Source organism: Sturnus vulgaris, chromosome 5 (assembly GCF_052056855.1).
Source record: "Sturnus vulgaris isolate bStuVul1 chromosome 5, bStuVul1.hap1, whole genome shotgun sequence".
NCBI classification, from domain to species: Eukaryota; Metazoa; Chordata; class Aves; order Passeriformes; family Sturnidae; genus Sturnus; species Sturnus vulgaris.
The window spans coordinates 18701599-18720832 of record NC_142247.1 but is presented as its reverse complement, the minus strand read 5'-3'; the positions used below and the strand labels follow the sequence as shown (position 1 = coordinate 18720832).

The 19234-nt window shown below is 35.6% G+C and overlaps 1 protein-coding gene across 5 annotated transcripts in view; it reads right to left on the bottom strand.

The window, feature by feature from the left end:
• Window positions 1–19234, bottom strand: part of SYT1 (synaptotagmin 1) — a 333238-nt gene that overhangs the window by 186406 nt on the left and 127598 nt on the right. For 2 of the 5 annotated variants that reach the window (XM_088164986.1, XM_088164988.1), the window contains exon 4: window positions 2034–2090. The exons of the other annotated variants lie outside the window; for them this stretch is intronic. The gene's annotated coding sequence lies outside the window, so the exon portion shown is untranslated. The remainder of the gene's footprint in view (window positions 1–2033; window positions 2091–19234) is intronic. 5 annotated transcript variants of the gene reach the window in all.

Here is a 19234-nt window from a genome sequence, read left to right as displayed (position 1 = left end):
GCAAAAGCACTCTCGCCATGCCTGCTAACAAACACAGTATCCTGCTTGGAGGCTCTTTTCATCTCACAGGGTCTTTGTGATTACTTGACCATATCTACACTAGCAATACTTTGCTGGAATAAGTGTTTTCTCTGCCAGTGACTCCAGATTGGCCTTGACAGGCAATCAAAGTCTCCCACCAGGTGATCTGTTATTTAGTTATCAACACACCAAAGTGCAAACTTCAAAAACTAGCTTGATGCGTGTGACTTCACCTTTTTAGTGGTGGGGGTTCGAAGTAAATAAAGAAGCATCATGTTTAATGAGAGCTGAGTATCACACTTACCTGTTGCTCACTTCAAAAGGAAAGCACAAGCACAAACAGAGAAAAATCTCCACTTCAAATGGATTTTGCAATGTGAAAGATACACACAGAGCACTCTCAATATCAGTTTCAATATCAACCCACAAAATGTTGTGGGTTACAGCCATTTATTTGAAAGCACCTTTTCCACCATATGTAGTATCTTGTTCAAATCTAACAGCAGAAATTCATGAACAGTCCAACTTTAGCCCTTGAATAATGAGCAACAGAGAAGCAGCTTAATGTGGCTCTGACAAACTCAGCTCTCTTCAGAACTTTAATTTTGGTATAGCACAATTTCATCTAAACTTCCTGAAAAAACAGAGGGCAGACCAACTTTTGGACCTAAACTCACATAATTTTCTTCTAACTACCAAAAGTTTCAGCCTTAGACCTTCCCCCACCTTTTACTGTGAAACAGAATATAATCTGCATAAGTAATAAAGGTGAATGTCGTCACATGCTTAAAATGGCCACGGATTCTTTCAGACAATTTTTTTTCTAACTTAGCATTTGCTTAATATTAGATGTTGGATTATTTTCTTCCATCAGAAATGTTTAAAACTCCTTTAGTAGCTATCTTACTGTTTAATTACAGTTTATTTTAATAAATACATGAGAAATAAAAGCATATAAAAGATTCAATTGAACTAAAGAGCATCTCACTCTTTAATATGAATGCCCCAAATATTTTCTTAGTGACTATCTAGTTTTTCTATAGTAACTTTATGGACAGTTCCATTAGTATTTGATTTTTAAGTCTAGAAAATAATTTTAAATTTGAATGGGATGCCTGAGCAATATGGCTATAAATATATGTACTGAGATATTAAATCAGTTCATCAAAAACAGACTTAACCTAAGCAAAGTTGCTAAATTAATGATTTGATAAGATGCTGCAATTTAGTGCTTATACATGTTTCAGGATTTAAGTATCTTTAAATGATTAATTGATAGAGGATTTTATGAGTCAACTCGCTCTTAGTCTCTTTACAAATCCACCTACTGTCCGTACAGTAAAATTTCAATATTCTGTGGGGCTATTTTCTCTTCAGGCTGGTAATTTTTTTCCGCAAGAAACTTTTAAGTCTAATCCTCACACAAGAAGTACAAGGTACAGTGAGAAGTATTTCCAAATTAAAAAGATTTAGCTCTATAAAATCTTGACTGCCTTTAACCCTTTCTCTTGCCATCTCTTCTTACGTTTGTTTATCCTGGCTCCCTTTTTCAGTCCACTACTGAATGCAGCATTGGTTATGAGATTGGTAACAAATGAGATTTACTTCCAAATCAGAACATTCTGGATCCACTCAGTCCAAAACAACTTCCTGTTGAGTACAGAGGTATTTCTTTGGTATTTGCAGACACCCAACACAATTCCAAAACCCATGATGAGGATTAGGAACTCAAAAATATGAGTAATGGAAGCATTTGTTAATCACTAGAGAAGATAAATGTTAAAGTTAATTCCTCTTTAATATGTTTCTACATTTATGGTGTATTTCTGCAAGGCATTTCAGAAAAGGCATTCTAGAATCGTAACAAATTTGATGAATGAAATTAAATTAGAAAAAAACTAGTCATTCCAAACGTCTTCAGACACAAGAAATTATTTACTACATTAATTAAAACATCTATTAAAAAAAATAAATATTGGGTGAGCGGTTATTTAAGAATTCCACGGACTTACATTGGCAAGACTACAAGTATTTTCCAGACTTGAAAATCACACACTTAAGCTTTCTTCCTAGAGAAGGAAAAGAAATCATTACCTCCATATATATTGTTAAGTCTTAAAAGAGCACATTTGCAATGATGTTAAGGGTTTTTGGCAAATTTACAATTTTCGGTTGATGCACAAGGATTTGGAGGGGAGGCAATATTTGAAAGAGGTTGTAGAAAATTTTCCATTACATGTCATTACATTAAGGTGAATTGTTTTCATGAAATTAAAGAAAAAGGGTTTATACTGTTAAAGCAAGCAATTTTCAATGCTCTGGTCATGTGTGACAGCATGAAATAAATGACTTTTGCTGAAGACCTTGCTTTGTGCTGGACTGAATACTTACCCTGATTCAATTTTATTGCTGTCTGGATATCAAACAAGTGCTAAACATAAGCAGACCACTGCTAAGTAGTGCACTTACAATGACAGTGACTTCTGGTTTGTGCTCCATGCAGTTACTTCCACATTTATTCAGGAAAGCTTGAAAGGACAAAAAAAATCAATACTAATGTAGTGGACTGATTCAAATTTGTTCTCCAGAATATCTTGTTTAGAGTGCTGCTCACACACTCTGAAATCGTATGAGGGAAGTTGTCAGTTTTGACATCATGAAAACAACTCTTGTTTTTCTTAAATCAGATCCATCTAAGGAAAACATGTATTAGCTCAGGAAGCAACAGAAGAACTTAACAGAATTTCAAAATCATTAAGAAGATCAGAACTACACTGACAAGCTGTAGCTCTCCACCTGGATGGTAACAACTGTGCTACATCCAAAACTTTCTCAACTAAGGACTGTTACCACCACTTAGCTCATGTAAAAGAATTGCTGTTTATCATAAAACAGTGCTCAGTGTGCACTCACAGTCAAGGTCCTTTTAAACTCAGAATTAATATATGACACATCACGACATTTTCTGAACATCTCACGAAGAATGGTTGACCCTCTAGTGATTAGAAAACAAGGGAAATAAAATCATCTCTTGGTAGAGACACAGCCATAATGGTTTGAAGGCAGGTAGATGACATGAAGGATGGAGTAAGGAGAAAAAATTAAAATAAATAAAATGCCATATTTTCTTGAAAATACTGTTTCACAGGAATTATGGTCACAAAGGTAGCTTAAAAGAACTAGGTCGCTTGAAAGAACTCTCGTGCATAAGTGGATACTTCCAAACACAATACAGAATACGTCCAGTGGAAACATACTTTCTATCTTCAAAGCTCAAATAAAATAAGTACAATTTTAATGCTTCAATTAATGTGAACAAGTCAATTTTACAAGTTAGAAAGGTTCAATTATGAAAATAAAACATGTAACCCCTGGAAAGGTAGAGTAACTTTGTTTAAGAGGACATATTTAGAAAGCATGATTTTCTGTTGAAATAAGAGTTGAAAACAGCCATATTCCTCAGAAAAAGATTGCCTGGAAATCCTGGTATGTTCTGTAAGGGATAATACATTGCCTCTCCTTTAGACAAACACTGCATATAAAAGCAGTGGCAGGTTTTGTGCGTGCTCCCTTGGAACAATATTGAACCACAGTGAGCTCAAACTGAAGAACAATTATTTCTATTTCAATACTTACTAGGATATAAAATGTTTTGAAGAGAACACTAAGTTTTCTCTGATGAGAATATGAAACATTTTAAACCAATGCTATAACTAATGTTCCAATACTGTTATAACTGGAAAAGATTGATCATTTCTTCTCTGGCTTCTGATTCAGTTGGTTTATTCGGTACATTTGACAACAGCTCATGAATAGCTTGTCTGCCATGTACTTTTCCTTCTCTCTCCTATTCTTCCTTCCTCTCCCCCTCTTTCATGCTTCAAGGGAAGATAAGGAGCATTAAAACAATGAATTATTTTGACTAAATTATGAAGAAAAATCAAGCAGCAGTAGTGTTCTTGAAACTACTTGAAAATAGAAACCATTATATTGGCAACATATTACATAGTAATGGTGCACTTATGATTACCTACTTGTAATTCAGTTGAGCTAACAGGTGACAAAGTGATTAATCCTAAATAGTCTGACAAAATGTCCTCACTAAACTTAATTTCTAGCTTGTAGAAAAAAATTACAATATATCCTCCCTTAGAATTTGATTTGGGAAGAATTAACACAAAATAGTCTAGGTTATTATCTGATATAAAAGTTAATGCAGAGGTTTTTCTTACCAAGTTAACAACATAATGCAGAGGATTTAATAAAACCATAATTTCATAAGCCAGGGCTAAAAAAGCCCATGTTTGTTGCTAACAGCAAGCAGGAGCTATGGTGAACAAAATCTTACTGAAAAGACAAGTCTAGGGCAAAGTAGCAGTGAGGCTTTGACCATTTTGTCCTTCTCCGTAGGGAGTTATCCTCCACAAGACTAGACAGAGAGATCATTTTCACCCCCAAGTTGTTACACAGTCATTACTGGGATAGTCCCTGCAGGCAGCAATCAATGAAACACAAACGTTTCAGTATGGATTGGCAGGTGTTTTTTTGTCTCCATCTAAAGTGAACACAAAAATAAAACCTCCATGCAGAAAAGATGCCACTGTTATTTATTCCAGGCTAGTTGAAATTCAGCTACAATAGAAATACATGGTGATTCTGTCTTGCCTATACCAGGTATCTGTTCTCAGTGATGACATTTATTCTTTACATCATTCATTGGAATAGGAGACTTGTGAAATAAGTAAAAATATGAGAAGAAAATATCTATTTAATTTCAAATTTGCACATCTAAACCCCTGAAATATTGTTGTTTTTTTTTAATTCCAAAAGGAATATTCAAAAGAAGAATCCTAATAAGGAAGGTAATCAAAAAATATTTAAAAAATGCTGTTAAAGCATCAATTTGTTCAAAAATAATGCTGCTTAGCTACACTGTGGCATTTCCCCATGATTTCTGTATACAACATGTTACATAACAGAGCTGGATTAGCATTGAGGGCAGGAACAGCAAATGCTGTTTATATTTCCTCATAATTATAGCTAACAGAAAGAGTTCAGTGCTTCATCAAAAAAACCCCAAAAACCTCACAAAAATCAAACCAAACCAAACAAAAAAACTTACAGGTCTTAAAGCTTTCATCCAAGAAGTAATTGAGAAAGAAAAATTCCATACTTGCATAATTTAACAGCTGCTAAATCACTAGTTTTAGGCCGTTTTTACTACTTCAGAAAACATATTTGTGACTGCTGTATATCATAGTTAGATGCATTGAGACTTATTTACTTCAAAAACACTATTTTGTGAATGATTTTTTCAAAGTGGCTTATTAATATAAAATGAAAAAATTAAGAAGGGTAGGTGGAGAAATATTTTACACATTCATGCAAATCACCATGATGGATTATAAACACATGCATATATCTGTGTGTAGAAATACAAAATATAAAAATTATTTAACTGAGAGTCTGCTGTATGGAGCACGTTATGGCCTTGGGAAAGAACCACGTCAAATGCCATTTGATGATGCTCAGCCAGGCACATATAAAGGCACATTGCACCAATAATATTTGACAACACTGGCTGTGCTTTTTCTGCTTCAGTGGCTAGCTTGTTCAAATTCTGGGCAAAGCAACACACAAATAGTTTATAAGCAGCTACACTGTCAGCATCATCCTTTCAAAGCAACAACCACACAGATTTCCCAAAAAACATACTTCATATTTCAGGTTTGAAATTATGAAATAAAAAGGGAGAGAAAATAAATTTATCAGCCCCAGGTCACCAGGCCATTCAAAACAAAATTACCAGCAGTTAGCCTGAAATTCAACTTTAATGTCCAGTAAGCTCTTACTTTGACAGTGCTTCCAATGCATTATTTTTTTGTTGTTGCCCCAGCAAATACTGAGCACAGTTCCTGCATCTGGACAGCAGGTTGAATTAAAATGTCTTACACTGGACAATCAAAACTAGATATATCTCAAAACACTTAGTTTGGTAGCAGTATTGTCTTAACTATTGGTAGGAATGAATATGCATTATGAGAATGATGTATGTGGAAGTCGAGAAGGGCCAGGCTTCTTCTGCAATTTCAATAGCCACAAATCTATCCAGCTAACAGATCTATCCAACTTAACCATGACCAGACTCAGTCCAAAAGAATTACCTTTAGATTTTTGCTGACTACATTGGCTGATGCCAGAAACCAAAGGCTCACAGTACTTGTTAAGACAGACCTTTGCTAAAATTCATCCATCTACAGTGACTAGATGTTTCCTTCACAACTGTTTAAGTTCACTGCAGGATAAGATTATCTCTTTTGTGCAGCTTCCTCTACTGAAGTGGCACAAAAAGCTGTATGGAAGAAGTCAGTCACAAGAGTGACAGAAGGAGAGGGATGAGACCACAAAGTGTGCCCAGAAACTGAAATGGTGAATTATTTCTTGGGGAAGAAGAAAAAGACATCTGACCTGTGCCTGAGCAATTTTGTTCTCCATCTTGTCTGAAATTATCCTGTCTCTACCTAAAAGTGTATTGTGACTGACAGCCCAGCCTCATTCTGTCTGCTGGCTGGGACTGTCCATACTTTGACACTCATTATGAGGATGCTCTCACACAGTTCTGCCTCCCAGCTTCACTATCACATACAGCACGCAGGATGTAGGGTTTAAAAGAAAAGATGAGGTGAAAATGAAAGTGCTGCACTAATTAACTGTTTGGATTTTTTTGAAGCTGTTCATTTTCCTTGGTTTCAGAGCCCATAATCAATGATAACCTAAGATCACCACAGCAAATTGCTAAATCCGACTTGTAGGTTTCTATTTGTTACAGTTCTTTTGACAAGTCAAACAGCTCACAACACTCAATTTCTTTCCCCCAGGAATCTGAGTACCAAGAAGAGCAGGAGTAGCCAATAAATGGAGCAAAATGTTGTCAGCTTTGTTCAAACTCTGATATTGAGTCTCTTAACTTCTAACCTTGCAGTATCCTGTAATACATGGATCAGCAGCTTTTTTCACTTCCCACCATCCTAAATCCAGCCTTTGCACTGCTAGAAGGATTTAAGGAAGTACATTGCAAAAATAATTTTTGCTAAATCACTCCCAAGCTCATTTCTGTTTACATTCACTCACGTAACTTTGACATTATACTGTCCAAGTCTTCAATGCAATTACCACTGTAGGATAACATATTGCATGTAACCTTCTAACCAATACTGTGGGTTTATGTTTAAAAATTAGAGAAGAAAAATGTCTCAGTTCTGCAACTGATTCATAATTTACAGTTTTTGTACAGACACCATAACAGGATTTTCTTGAGACACCAAATAATTAACTGTACGTTTTATTTAACTTGTATCTTTAAATACGGAAAAGAGAAAGAAGTCACAGTCATGGAGCCAAACACTCATACTTCACTAAAACACATATTCTTAATCAAAACATAGGGGAGGAGGAAGGGTGAGAGTAGAGTGCGACTGGGCAGGGGGCAAAGAGAGAGAAAGTCTTCTACATTATTCTACAGAATGGTCAATTTTGAAGAGGAGATTTAGAGAACCAAGAGGAAAAAATAGCCTTTTTCTAAGAGCAAGATATTAGATCTGGTCTCTAACTTAAAAATACATTTTTTCTAATTTCAGCCTTATTTACATTAGCTGGTATGTTAAATTACTCTTCACTTGTTCTCTTTATTTCTTTCAATACTCCTATGACATTCAGTGGATGGTACTGTTTCTTGAGCTGGAGGTGAAGTCCAGCTGGACTAAAGTGTTAAATATTAGTTTGGTTGGTGCTTTTTTCCCAAGTCTGGACTGAACCATATTGGCAGATTTCTGTGAGCAAGCCTGCATATCACCCAAGGAACGTGTTCCAACTCCAACTAGTAACACTAAGCTATCATTTTCAGCTCATTAAATTCACTCTTCTTACAATTAAAAAATTATAAGTATAAAAATAGCAACATTTGAGTTCCTATCATCTATCAGTATATTAAATACATTTTTGCATTAATTTGCAATTCTATGTTTGACCTTGATATTTTCCAAGGTTCTGACAATCAAAAAAGCAAAACAGCTTGCTGTAAACACATACTAACTAAATTTCTTGAGAAAGGAAGATGGCACAATATTAAGCGAATTTATTAAAAAAGGGTTAAGTTCTTCAATAGAAGTAAACAGTGACTTATTGACAGTCCAAAAATACTTCATTATCCTTTCATGGCAGTTACTTAAACCTCAACACAATCCTCTATTAGACTCTATAATCGAATTTTTTTCTTGCTTTGTCCTCCAGCTGAATAAGTGTGATTTATATACCAATTTTAAGAAGTAAATTCAGCAGTTTACTGTAGAAGATATCTAACTTCAATCTACAGTTTATGAGCTTTGTCATTTGGAGCAACATACACGAAACTATTTTAAACACTATGTGATTGGCAAAAACCTCAGGCCTATTCTTAAGAGCTGTCAATAGTTCTGATTATTTTCTGAGCCTGTTTACTGTGCCAAAACTGTTGAAATTCACACACTGGGTATCTTCTTCAAATTGATTAAAAATATGAGGAAAAGAAGACATTTTGAGAAAAAAAGAAATCTCATTAATCTTTCAGTAAGTTTTACTTTCCCCTCTGTTTCCATTCTGTCAGAAGGTTCAGCCTGGCACCAGAAGTGTGTTGATTTCTGTGAAGTGTCTAAATCTGCCTAATCAACAGACTTGTATAAAAAAAATCCTTGGTTCATCTATTTGCAGCAGAGACAAAGTATCAGCAGCTACATCCCTATCAACCAAATTTCCATCTGCAATCAACTTGCTCCAGCTCAGAACTGGAAGGACCAGGCATTTATACTGTAGAGCAGGAGGAAATGTAGGAAGAGTGCTACATACAGAATTTCAGAAACACCTTTTCTTATGAAGCATTACAGGTAACCAGACAATATGAAAAAGAATGATACAGATTTGACTGGCTTTCAATAACACATGAACGAATAGATGAAGATAATGAAGGAATAGATGAGGATATGAATCATCTTCTTTGGGGATGGCTGGTCAACATGTACAGGTCTGTATGCCTTGGCACCAACAATGGGCAAGGAGGCTGGATAGTGAGAGGCCAGCCCCATAGCCAAGGGAGGAATGTGAGCCAGAAAAGAGAATGAAGAGACAGAGGGCAAGCAGTGAACTGGGACAGAAGAATGAAGGAGCAGACAGATACAGTATAGAAAAGAGCACATAAGCACATGGCAAGCTAGCATGAAGAATTCATATAAGACTGTGTGTTAAGACATGAACCACCATAGGTTGAAGAAATCCAGAGAACAGCAGCATTGGAAATAGAAGCAAAGAACAATGCTATAGAGAAGTGCTCCCTCACCAGTATCTGGCTTTGAACTGTTGCTCAGCACTTTTCTGCTCTCCAGAAATAACTATGGAATCTGCTAACAGTGTGTTTTGCTTCCTTTCAATTTTATGTCCCTCCAAGGGAGGCTTTTAAAGCATTCTATGCTACAAAAATGTAGCATTCTGAAATAATCAAGATGTTAAGGGTCTTGTGCTAATTGGACACACAAAAAGAATGGACACTTCTTGTGCATGATGTATCTTACTGACCCCTTTGTAAAATGGAACTAAAACCTTTTCCTCTTTTCATATGGGTACTGCAAGTTTGGTATCCAAGTACCCTTACTAGATAATAATGTTAAGTGCCACAGAAAAGCCCAGAGAAAAACAGTAACAATTCCATGTTCAGAGAAAGATGTGACTAGAACATGTGAATAACCCATTAAACAACAAGGATGAAGCAAAAGTAGGAAAATCTGCTGCTTCTCTGAACATTCTGCATTTTGCTTTTATTCTGGAATCTTCTGCCTTAGTTACTTTATATGATCATGCAACTAAAACTGCATATGCTGAGTCCAATGGAATGGTTTTCTTATGGCCAGCAATTCATGTTTTCCAATGTTTGATTTAAAACCTGTAGTTTTCAGCCTGCCAATGTGTGTGGCTATCTACAATGCATTTAAAATTGTACTACTGTTGTGGTTTAGGAATGATATTCTCCATATTAGTAGCCCCCCCCCAAACTATGCTGCCACTCACTCCCACGTTTCCCTCCAACTGGAAGCACAAAAGGCATAAATCACGGGTTGAGATAAGAACAATTTACTGGAAATAACAATGAGGTAAGAAAGCTAGTAACAGCAACAATATTAGTAACAAAAGGTATAACACAAGGAAGTACACAGACAGCCCTTCACAATGTGACCAGCTCTTCCCCATCACATCTTCTCCCATTGGAAAGAACACTCTTCTCCTCAGAAATAAGAGCCCCTTACTCCCACCCCAGCAATGAGGTGAGGCAGTATAGAAAAGCCACACTCCCTCCCACCTACTGCCAAAAAATTAGCTCTTTCCTGATCAAAACCAAGACAACTACATTATGATGTGATTTAATAAATTGCAAAAATTTCATAAATTGTATGGAAAGCACACAAAAACGTTGTTGGATCCTTTTTCATGCTAAATTACTTCCATTCCAGACTGTGATTTGTTGCAATTAAACATGAAGAAGTACTTCTTTCAGTATTGTCACCATTGGCTAACTGTAGCTTATTAATTGAGTTTTAAGATAAACTGGATGAAGTGCTCATTCTCATGCACAGGAGCTTACATGTATCAATATACACAGATGTAAAGATACAGATGAATCATTTAATAGAAACGTATTTTCATAAAAGAAAAATAAATGTGCAGTAACTCCTCTCTGTCCCTCCTCCCCTTCCCAACACTTCAGCCATAATTTTATATAAACAAATTTCAATGGGAGAAAGACTATATTTGGTTGACAACCACAACCAACAATCCAGATTTAATCTTTTTCCAAGTGCAGGTATATGAAAACTCATTTTCATTTTTTGCACAGGACTGAAAATGTGTTTTGTTTCGTATGTTAAAAGCACAGTTGTCCTTGCACTACTTGTTGGATACAAAATGAATAACGAAACATAATATGATGGAATTGCAAAACTTTGAATCATCTGTAGAACATCACTTGATGCAGTCTGCCACAATATGTTAGACCCAGGCCCAGCATCTCCTATTTCTAATGTTATTGCAAAACTCTGGATAGATATTTTAAAATCCAGCAACACAAAGTATATTTTACAAAAAAATTAGTTTCTTGTCTGTACTGGCGACCTTTTCATACTCATTATGTTCACTATACTTCCATTCCACTTTGCTGCTACTCATATATGAAGAACAACACTAATTCACAATAAAATAAGTTATGACAGCACACATTTCACTTGCACTGTTTTTAGACAACACTGTTTTCATGTTTCATGTTTTCAGATTATTCTGGAGACTGCTCCATGTACTTTCTCACCTGATGCAGTCATTGCATTAGATTATTATTTCATTTATTCTGACACATGGATAGTAAGCTGAAGGCTAGGTTTTTCAAGACATTAGAAGTATATTTATTTGTAACCCATTAGCTCACTGTAAATAATTAATTTGTCCATGTATGGTTTCAATCCAAACAGCTCCATAACAAATCACAGGCACTCAATCAAAGAATACTGTTTTTCTTCATGAATCTTTTGAAACCAAACTGGTTTTAGTCTGTAAACTTAAAAAACAGAGTTGCCATCTTGCTTGGGCCTTCCTGATACGTGGAAGACAGGAATTATGTTCCCTTGAAAAAGCTAGAGGAAACCAACCACAGTGAAATACTCTTGTTTTCAAGGTAAAATTGGCAACGAATTAGATACAGAATGAACATTAAACACTTACAAGGGAGCAACTAGTTAGCTAAACAAAGTCTGCACTTTAAACATGCAGTAGCTTTTACAAGGGAATTGAGGTGACAAGCTCAATTTCATTTCAGCTTCAGTTTGTCAGGAAGTTGTCAAACAACACACAGAGGATTCTGCAGTATGGTTCTGTTGTCCACTGCAGCGAAATTTCATATACCCAAACTGGGTTTGGTGGTTTCTGCCTTCCACACCACACCCCAATATTTTTCCGAGTGAGCTCTGTGGAATTCTGCAAGCTAATTTTTAGGCTCGGGAAAAATTAAGCTTATAAGATCTTCAGGGGCAAAATAGGTAAGCTGATATCTCATGTTGTAGCTGAAATATGACTGGAAGGGGGACGTGGCAATAAGAAACTGGAACCAAGATAGGATGAAAGAAGAAAACACTGAGCATAGAAGTAAGATAGAAGTCCAAATGGGTAAGCCCAAAAAGTGAACACTTAAAAGGGAATAGATTCCTCAGTGAAAATTTGGTGTGGAGTACACTGATGTAGAAAAATAGAGACAGAATAGGGAGAGTGGGTTTGTTTAGGAAGCTACCTTATTCAGCTTTTTGAATTTAAGACTTAGTAAGGACCTAGCTACTTCTAGTAATAAAAATGCACAACACATGATGACTTTTGGTGAATAAAGTATGGCACACCCCCTTAAACTCATGCTATATAGCTGTGTGGTCACTTCTATTATTCCCTACTTGAAGAACTAACAGGATAGCAATGCCTATATTCCCCTTTCAAGTTCATTAAATTGACTAAAATCCAGATAATCTTTACATCTGTTTCTCTAGAGTTTCAAGCTGGAAGCTTTCCAGACTGATAAAGGATAAAAGATCTATTGATGATAAAAATTTTCATTTTGCTTGCATAGCAAATCCAAATATATTTTTCTTAATAAAGCCCAGATGTTGTGATCTCATAAAGCAGCAGCTCTGAAAAGCTTTAAGAGAAGCATCATTCTGAGAATCTCATCATTCTGAGAATCTGTTTTGCACATTTGGCCAGAGATCTCATCCACTGGAGATGGAAAAAGCATGTATTTGTGAAATTATACTGACCTTGACAAAACCAGCCTAAACCAAGAGATTTGAAAATTAAGTATGTAAAATTAAACATTAAAATACCATCCTTGAAAGTTTTATGAGAAAATTCCTGGATTTTGCCTTAAAAGTTGGTTGTAATTTTATACATGATATACTTCAATTTATACTTTTATATACGAATTCATACATGAAAACATGACATGACAAACTGTTTTATTATTCCAATTGAATGTAATTCTAATTTAAGTAAGCTGTATTTATGGATCACAATGATTTTCATTTGTACATAGAAGTGTTCTGTGGGAGAACAAGAGAAAATGATGAATTGAAACTTGGAGGTTTAAACTGAACGTGAAAAAAAACCTCATTTCCACAACAGGATAATTAAGCAGTTTTCCCAAGAGGCTTGCAGAAATTCCATCCTTGGAGACCCTCAAGACTTGCCTAGAGAAAGTGCCAAGCAATCTGGTCTAAACTCAAATGCTGATCCTGCTTTGAGCAGGAAGCCAGGCTGGAAGACTTCTCAAGGTTCCTTCCAAAATGAGTGATTATGTGATTCTAAGGCTTGGGAGTCAATCAAAATCTTTCTCTTGCTTCCTCTGCCAGACACCTGCTGGTATGATGCCAGCCTCCCTCTCAGTGTGCAAAGTGTGAAACAAGTATTGTGATCAAGTAGTATTTTCTCATCCTCATTGTTTAATGGTTTATCATCATGCTAACAACATCCTCACAACTCATGGTAATGAGAAACTATGACACTGAGACTTCAAATCAGAAAATAAAATATTTGAAGTGCTATGCAATCAATTACTGTCTATCCAGATCTCTGTGTTAAGCTGGAAGAGAAAAGAGCAGTTAAATCTAATTAGAAATTGAGTGCTTATACTTTAGAAATAAAATGACATTAAAAGGTGAAATAGAATATGTTATCACATATTAATTACAAAATTTGTGATTTATTGTTTCAATACCAAAAAACTTTGTAGCAAAATGACAAGAAGGACAAAACAGGAAACCAGTGCAGCTGATGTGAGATAACATCTTTTGTTATGCCTATTTCTGACAAATCATAAAAATAATGCTGCAAACATGGAAAGATTTCACACATACCAAAACAGCAAGAATCATCTGAAAATTTTTCATACATAATTGACAAAATCTTATCACTACAGAAGTTCAGAATTGTGATTGGTGTGAATTCTAAGCTATCTGCTGCTCTTTTCTAATTCTCCAATGACACAAACTGCACAGTTCCAAGACAGCAATGCAGGGGACTTAGGCAGGCAAAACTGGCAGCATGTTTGTTAATTTAGAAAAATCTGGGCAGGTCAGCCTAATCTGTTTATATTTCATATCATGCTAATGGGGTACTACAAACAAAATAATCATATTACTACTATTAGTAATAAGATAAACTTTTATTTGTTATTAATGAAGTGCAGCAGAACAGTGGTCTCTTATGACCAAGCTTCACAGAAAGATGCATTTTCATCACCGTGGTTTCCTGGACTCGAATGGTTTTAATAAAATTAGGTACACAATAAAAAGAAAGCCCTAAGAGAAAAGACCAGAACTCTTAAATGTAGGAAAAATGCTGCTTTAGAAAAGAGTAACTTTTCTTTAAAGACTTTCATAGCCCACTGTAAAAGTTGTGGAGGTAATAAAAAACTATGATATTGCCCAGCTATTATTCAAGATTAAGATTATTCAAGCCAGACAGAATTGCCAAACGTGGAAACCTAAACTTAGTGAAGCCAATACAAATGCAATCTGTAGAGGTATAACATATATAAGCTAAGACGAATTTCAAAGATCAAGGCTTAAAAATTTACTTCTTATATAGCTAATTATAACTAACTGCTGAGCACTTATCTGCCTGGAAGTAAGACTGCAAAGAGAGTTTTGTGTTTTAAAAACTGCATAATTATTTGCAAGTAACCATGGGAACCAGCATTAACCAAAATCTTTTTTAGTGCAGCTCTCCATTATACATATAAACTTCACTGCTTCTCCCCCAAAGCCCTTTCTTTGTTTCTCAAGCTTTGACATAAAGTATTAATTTAGGTTTAAAGAGTGAATTTAACTTTTACTGTCAAATGAAAAATAACAGCACAGACAATTAGAATTGATAGTTTTCACAGCTGCCTGTTACCCCCACTGAAACTGGGATAATTATATACAGTCCAGAATACAACTGATTTACACAGCAACTTTTGATATAAGGCTATTACATATTATTCTCACTCCTATTAAAGACCATCACTCACTCCCTTTTATTTCAAGAGACTCTGAACATGCCCTACAAAAACATACTTTAAAAAACATACTTGTAAATTTAAAAAATAAACCCACAACTTAGTCACTTGCAGAATACCACAGAATTACAGAATTTAACTCCTTTTTATGGGAAAAATGGTAGATTTTTTGATTCTCATAGTCAGCAGCTAAAGCATCACATTGAGAGAAAATTCAGTTTCACATACCCATGTTTTTGTTTAAGCTGCACTATGATCTGGAAAGTCCAAACAGGTATCGTTGAAGACATGGAAGTTAATTGATCTTTTCTTCCTTAACTATAAATATCTAAATCATTCACATAGAGAAATAAGGCCTAAAGAAACCAAATATTTACTAATAGTCAGCAACTGACAGAATGGTGAGCTACAGGGAGTTAATTAGGCAAATGTCTTTTGATAGGTTACCTGAGATATGCATCTTTAATTAAACAGCTAAAAAAATCTACCTGTGTATCTTACAGCTCTACTGGAATAAATGGGTGTCATTCTAGCAATTATATTTCAAAGGCATCACACAGTGCTTTGAATTGGATAGGCTCAGTCTCTGGGGAAGGGCCATCCCTTGGGCTTTCCTTAAGGAACACACAGCTGCTAGTTTGAGAAGTAGCATCACTGTAACCTGGGGGTGAACTGTTTGCTTTTCCTGATAGCAAGGGTTGTTCACTGTATGCACAAGAGAAAATGTTGAGTTTCCACATCTAGGCACGAAGACAAATCATGTAAGTGGGATAAGAGTGCACAGCTAAACACAAATAGACTACACCAGGTTATCTGACTTCCTGCTCTGTGTGTGACAGCTTTGGCAACTGCCCATCTTACAGTGGTGACTGACAAATGGAAAGACAACTTTATTGAAGTACAAGGTCTTCTGTTTCTGTAGCTGTTTTCAAGACAAGTTTCAAGACTCATAAGCTTAGACAATACTTAGTATTCCTTACTAACCAATAGAGACTTGGTAATCACCTGCATATCCAAATGCAATAAACAAACACTAAATGTAAAGACATAAATAGTAAGATGCACAACATGAAGAAATAGCAAAAAGGGGGAAAAAAAAGCACCAAAACAACCACAGAGGAAACATCCCACATACTGTAACAGAAGAAAGATCCTTTAGAACTGACTCATCTTTTTTAGAAAGGTTTACCTAGCTAGAAATCACATCCTACCATGCACCAACAATTAACTACAGTAGAAATGTGTGCTATTTTCTACTGAAGGAGAGAAAATCTTCCAATTGAAAATTAAATGTGAGTTTTGTGAGAAGCAAATGCAGTTTTAATGTTTCCCACAAAACCTTTCTCCGCCAGACAGAATTTTTTCCAGTGCACTGTAAACTGTACCAGCAGGTATGTCCTACATAGGATCACTCCCTTGCCACAGATCCCAGTGTTTTAACAGCACAGTGTCTGCCACATACCTCTCTACACATGAGAAGTAAAGCTGAGCACCACTCAAAGCATTTGCCACATCTGTATCTGATTGTAAATGATTTTAGAACTGCTAATGTAAAGACTACATTATTTTATATCACTTAATAAGGCACTAGGGAAACATGACCATGGAAAGTGAGTGAATCAGAGCAGAGGACATGTTAACTTTACAGTAAATATGTAAACGCTCATGAATTCAATAAGGACTGTACATCATTTTATTGGTGATCCTACTATAAGGTGATTAAACAATTAGCAGTATTGATATATGAAACTCCAACCAAAACCAAAGCAACTTCAGATTTCTTGAGCCAAGTTCTGTATTGCAACCCATTGTTCCAGGGGAAAAAGAGCGAGTGTCCATAAATTTCACACAGCAGAGAAGCACCACTTCCCCAACAGCATCAGAAAATGACATGGCAATCAAGTCATGGATAAGCTCTTATCAAAAAGCCTTAAGAGGGATAAAAGATTGTGCTCACCAAGGAAAAGATATTTCTTTAAAATAAATAGAAAGTCAAGTCTTAACCCACAGAAATACATACTCTCTTACATAGTCAAGCTGCTTCAGCGTGCTCTCCAGAAAGGTACTTAAATTGAGAGATGTGCATGTCCCATTATTAGTTTTCCTAAAACACAACTGAATTGGAGTTGCTTGCTAGCTGTGTACAAAATCTACACATGGAGAAGACACCTGACATCATTTAGCCTGTGAGCAAGCATCAGTATAAACCACAGACGTCTAACTGTGAAAAACCTGGGCAGCATTCAAACACCATTTCAGACTACAGTAACTGTTGCCTACAGATCAGATGACATTTGTCACTGTCAAATATTTCCACTTTTTTTACCAGGCACAGTCCAGAAGAAAAATGTAAAGCTTTCTGAATGGCTAGTCATATTTTGGATGAAAATGACAGAAGCTCAACAGAAAATATACTAAGGTCAAGGCAACGACAAGAAAACTAACTAGTGACAATTTTTCATCAGGGTATCTAGAGAGCTCACTAATATTTTGACAAAACCTGTACCTTCATTCTTCTAGCTCTGAGTTGTCATTTCTCTGCTTTACCAACACAGTTAACACACCAGTAGCAAGTAACTCATTCATTAGACCTTTTTTACATCTTTCAGATGTAAATAAATAAATATGCAGCCTAAATGTAATTCTTGGCCATATTCTTTTTCTACATATAGTATTACCTCTTAACTTACAAAAGAACACCACCGTGCTCATCCTTAATTCTTTAATTTCAGTCTCTTGCCATTTCTGAGATAAATCAATGGTACAAGTCACAACAAATTCCAAGCAACCAAGTAAATTTCACTCAATCAGAGAAGTAAGAGGTAGCAATATGTATATTAAGTATCTTATGTGAATGCAGTTCCTATGGAGATTCCTTTTAAATCTAAATAATTGTAAACTTTGATCCTTCCTCTTCTTTATTATCATTGCAAGTACGTAATTCAGTCAGCCTACTGTATTTTCTAACTATTTCTACATGTCGCCTAAAAAATATTCTGATCACTTGAAAATAAATGAGCAAATCCTTTTCACTGGCACCCCACCATGTCCAAACATAACAGAACTTAAAAAGTCAGTAACGTGACAGCTGATGAATGTTTCTATTTAGAAACATTCTGACTGCTGCTCTTCTCTAATTTTGATGTTTTTCTCTTGGATCAGTTCAGTGTTTGATTGTCTGTGACATCAAAAATTGTGACTGAAACCAAGGATTCTTCCTCTGCTTGTTCCCATGAGAAGTACTAACTAGACTTCAATTACTTTAAGAATATTTACATATAAGCATTATCTCCTTGAAAGTATTTCTAAATCCCCAGATTGAGATAACTTATATAAGGCAGGTTGCACCACAGTATAACACACGACACAGCTCCAGTCGTTCTAAATCAACGAGTTCCCAAGATGTTCCATGAATCGTCCAACTACCACGTTATAACTTCCTGCTAAAGAAGTTGTGACACCACATATATTGTACTTCTAAGCTAAAAAACTAATGAAGCAACATTCTGGTAAGCAGAATATACATCTAGAAACAGGCAAAGCTGAAGAGTCATGTATGGCCAATGATGATACACTTCCTGAAAGTCACACATTAACTGTGGCAACACAGTGGTGTCAAGGGTCATGGAAATACTTTTCGTCATATCCCAATCAACTTTTTAGAGAATCCTGAGAGAAAACTTCAATACATTTTCATAGCCATGATGTTTTTAAGTAGCAATGATTCACAGGTGTCATACAGTTCTAGTGTTTATTGCTTCCCTTCTACCATGCAATTCATAATAGTCTATAATGCATAATCTGCCTTTTTCTCTTTTACTTACCAATGGATTAACTCACAAAAACAGTTTATTAAACCCTGTACACAATTTTAAACTCTCCTCTTGATGCTACATACAAGTGGATGTGCTGTTTCTGAAAAACAATACCTTGCTTAATTATCCATATTTATTTTCAAGTTGTATCTCTATCTATTAGCATTCAGCTGGCTGATACTTGCACTTTAGTGATGTTGTTCCTAGGAAGTCAATGCTGAAGAGATGCTGTAAACCTAATATAATATATTGCAACAAATAAAAGGACAATTAGGATTAATAAAATAGAACT